The sequence below is a fragment of the Hakea prostrata genome, chromosome 7 (genome assembly GCF_041222555.1).
Source record: "Hakea prostrata isolate BN-2017 chromosome 7, UWA_Hpros_2, whole genome shotgun sequence".
NCBI classification, from domain to species: Eukaryota; Viridiplantae; Streptophyta; class Magnoliopsida; order Proteales; family Proteaceae; genus Hakea; species Hakea prostrata.
In genome coordinates this window covers 61014768-61018534 of record NC_142606.1, presented here as the reverse complement: position 1 = coordinate 61018534, position 3767 = coordinate 61014768, and the positions used below count along the sequence as shown (strand labels likewise).

At 40.9% G+C, this 3767-nt stretch overlaps 1 pseudogene; it reads left to right on the top strand.

Annotated features, from left to right (window-relative positions):
- Positions 1 to 1252: 1252 nt before the first annotated feature.
- LOC149011567 (uncharacterized) lies at positions 1253 to 3132 on the top strand (annotated as a pseudogene).
- The last annotated feature ends 635 nt before the right edge of the window (positions 3133 to 3767 follow it).

Sequence of the window (3767 nt, the reverse complement as noted above, 5' to 3'; positions counted from 1 at the left end):
TTTCGCCCTAGCTGGAGAGTAGCAAGTCTTGGCTTCGATTATTCAGGAATCAACGATTCTCCAGGTGGAAATCCGGTGACCTTGAGATTTTTTCTACTTGTCTGCAAACCTCAGCGAAGGTATTGACGAAGTTCCAAACCGAAGTTTTGTCGATGACAACATAGTTAACGGTGCTTCTGATGAAGATGTCGTCAACGAACTCTGTCACTTGGATAATGAGGAAGTGGCTGTTTAGGAAAGTTATCCATGAGGAACTTTGTCTGAGCTATCACTCCTAGGGCAGATAATTGAAAACGTTGAAAGCAAGAAGCCAAAATTTTCATGTTCAGTGAAGATTCTCCATTCTCCAAGAGACAGAAAAAATAAATTTATATCCAGGTCATGAAAGACTTGCATCAAAAGAATAACTGACATTAATGAACTCACTTTCATCTTACATCTGTAACTAAACCAACAAAAGGGTTTTCACTTTTCTCTTCAATATAAAACAAGGAAATATCGACAGTTTTTCTTTGAATATGCAAGAAAACTGAGATGAACAAGGAAGAATCAAATAGACCCGAAATTCAAAGGCATTCACGAGGAATTTCCTATTGCTGCAAGTCTCATAACATCTACTCCTGCTGCTGTAAATGTTCTGTGTTCTTCTTGAAGATCGAATGAAAATAATAGGGCTTCAAATAATGAGTCGATTCGGGTGAGTGAATGAACTAAGAATCGAAGACATCAAGCCGCTCCAGGTCCACCTCATCGATAGAAAGTAAAGCTGCATCAAGAGTTATTGTTTACTGCCGGAGAATCGTTGATTAGCTAGGGCGAAACGAGAAAAGTGGTCAAAGCCGATAGTCGGATTAGTGAGGGCCCGTTTTGTAAATTTGTAAACTTTGAAAACTCTTCAATGTAAAAACAAAAGGTTATATTTACAGTTAAAACCCTACCTTTTGATCCTACACCGTTCGATTGCCTTTTGTGGACGTGACAAAATCTCCATCCTCGGCAGCAGCCAGCAACTGCTGCCGCAAATAAAAATCCATTCAACACTGAGTAACATACATTCTATCATCACTTACTAGTGAAAACTTGTGCTGTGGCAGAGATTTTTTGTTTTTTTTTTGTTTGGGCAAAACCTCTTGGGTTTAGATACTCTCAAGTCTCAACCATACAACGGCTTATTCGACCTGCCTTCTACTGGCAAGTCTAAGACTGAGTGAACTAACCCGCCCCGCCAAGATTCACAAAGGAGAAAGGATCCATGAGGAGTGGAGAAGAGGGAAGAGGTGACCGAGAGGGAATGATAAAACAACTCTATGAAGCTTCCTTGAGTGGAAGTATATCTTCTCTGATTCAACTCATTGAGGAAGACGAGCTCATACTTGACAGAGTTATCATCTCTTGCTTCAATGAGACTCCACTCCACATAGCTGCAATGTTAGGCCATGTTGAATTTGCCAGGGAGATTTTGAGACGTAAACCGGAACTTGCAACCGAGCTAGATTCAGAAAGTTCCTCACCCCTTCACTTGGCTTCAGCAAAAGGAAACCTTGAAATGGTAAAAGAGCTGTTGAGTATCAACCCAAGTGTGTGTTGTTTTACTGATCGAAAACGGAGGACCCCACTTCATCTTGCAGCAATCAAAGGCCAGATGGATGTCATGAAGGAGTTGATTCAAGCTCGACCTGAAGTGATTCATGTCAGGCTTGATAGAGGAGAAAGCGTCCTACACCTCTGTGTGAAATACAGCCGTTTGGAGGCACTTAAATTATTGTTGGAAGCAGCAGCAAGTGACCAGCAACAACTCCTCAATTCCAAAGACGATGACGGCAACACTGTTTTGCATCTTGCTACAGCTAAGAAACACACAGAGGTACGAATAAATTTAACCACGGTTCCTCAATCCAAAATTTTTTCACACATAATTGTCTAAGACTTTTGCTAGTATGCTTTACAGGTTATCAAGTTGTTAGTGGAAAAAAATGGAGTAGAGATAAATGCAATAAATAATTTTGGTCATACAGCTTTGGACATCTTAGCAGTCTCCGCGAGACATGAATGACTTGGATATTGGAGACTCCTTAAGAGCTGCAGGAGCATTAAAATCTAGTGATCTTATATTGTCAGCTATGCCAAAAACAAGTGGGAGTACAAGCAGTAGCATAAGTAGGGAGATGCAAATGCAATCTGTTGATCCTGAGGAAGGAAAGTGGTTAGAGGGGAAAACAAATTCATTAATGGTGGTGTCAACTGTAATTGCTACTATGGCTTTCCAAGGAGTACTAAGTCCGCCAAAGAACGAACCTAATAATGGTTATCCCTTCTACTACAAAGTGTTCTTAATCTCCAACACTGTATCTCTGGTTGGCTCTATGAGTATAACTCTTCTGCTGATAAGTGGATTACCATTAAAGCGGAAATGTTTTGGGTGGATATTGATGGTAAGCATATGGGTTATAATCACATCTTTGTTATTGGCTTATTTTGCATCAATAATTCCTATAATACCTGATCAGAGTGACATTGTTGTGATTATAAGAGTATTATCAGTTTGTTAAGCAGTCTGGTTGGGAGTTGTGACACTTGTTCTCTTATTTCATACTTTTCGTTGGGTTTTTGTTTTGTGTTTTTATCGCCTTCCCCTCACCCCCCTTTTTTTTTCCGTTTTCCTTCCTCCAACCACCCTTAAACATTTTCCCATTTTTTTTTTAAAAATAAAAAAAAAAATTTTAAGGGGGTATTTTTTTTTTTTTTTTTCTGTTTATGGTTTGGTGGCGCGCCCCCCCCCCCCTCCCCCCCCCCCCCCCCCCCTCTTTCCCGGTGTGTACCCGGTATATCGGGGAGAATTTTTTTTACTTATTGGTTTTGGTTTTTTTTTGTTGGTGAGGAGCTTCCCCCCCCCCCCCCCCCCCCCAAAAGACAAAATGAGTTTTGTATTACTTGACTTGAGATGAGATGATAAACATCTCCATATATATAATACTATATGTACACGTGGCTATCCCACTTCCCTAATACCCTCCCTCAAACATGGCCGGCGAACAAGGCCAAGTTTGGTACATAAGATATGAAAATCCTTAGGGGAAAGGGGTTTTGTAAAAATATCAGCAAGCTGCTGATGAGAAGCCACATAACGTGTAACCAAATGTCCCAAAGCAACCTTTTCCCGTACAAAATGGTAATCCAATTCAATATGCTTGGTACGCCCATGAAATACCAGATTCACAGTCATGTGAAGAGCACTCATATTATCACAGTAGTGAGAATGGTCGGATGAGGTTGTGGAATGCCGATATCATGAAGAAAAAAACTCAACCAAGTTAACTCAGCAGTAGTAGAAGCCATGGCTCGATACTCTACTTCCGTACTAGAACGAGAAACGGTAGGTTGCTTCTTAGCACTCCAAGAAATACAATTTGCCCCAAGAAAAGTGCAAAAGCCAGTAGTAGAACGCCGAGTAGTAGGACATCCCGCCCAGTCAGCATCAGAGAAACCATATAACTGAAAAGAGCTAGCCTGATGAAGACACAAACCACAATCCAAAGTACCCTTTACATAACGAAGGAGACGCTTGACAGAAGAGAAATCAAGAGCTGTCGGTGCATGCATAGATTGACAAACTGTATTCACCGCAAAAGAAAGATCGGGACAAGTCATAGTCAAGTATTGGAGACCCCCAACTATATTTCGAAACAAAGTAACATCATGAAAAGGTGAAGCATCTGACATCACAGCTGGATGAGATACCATAGGAGTCATCACAGGCTTTGCATCAA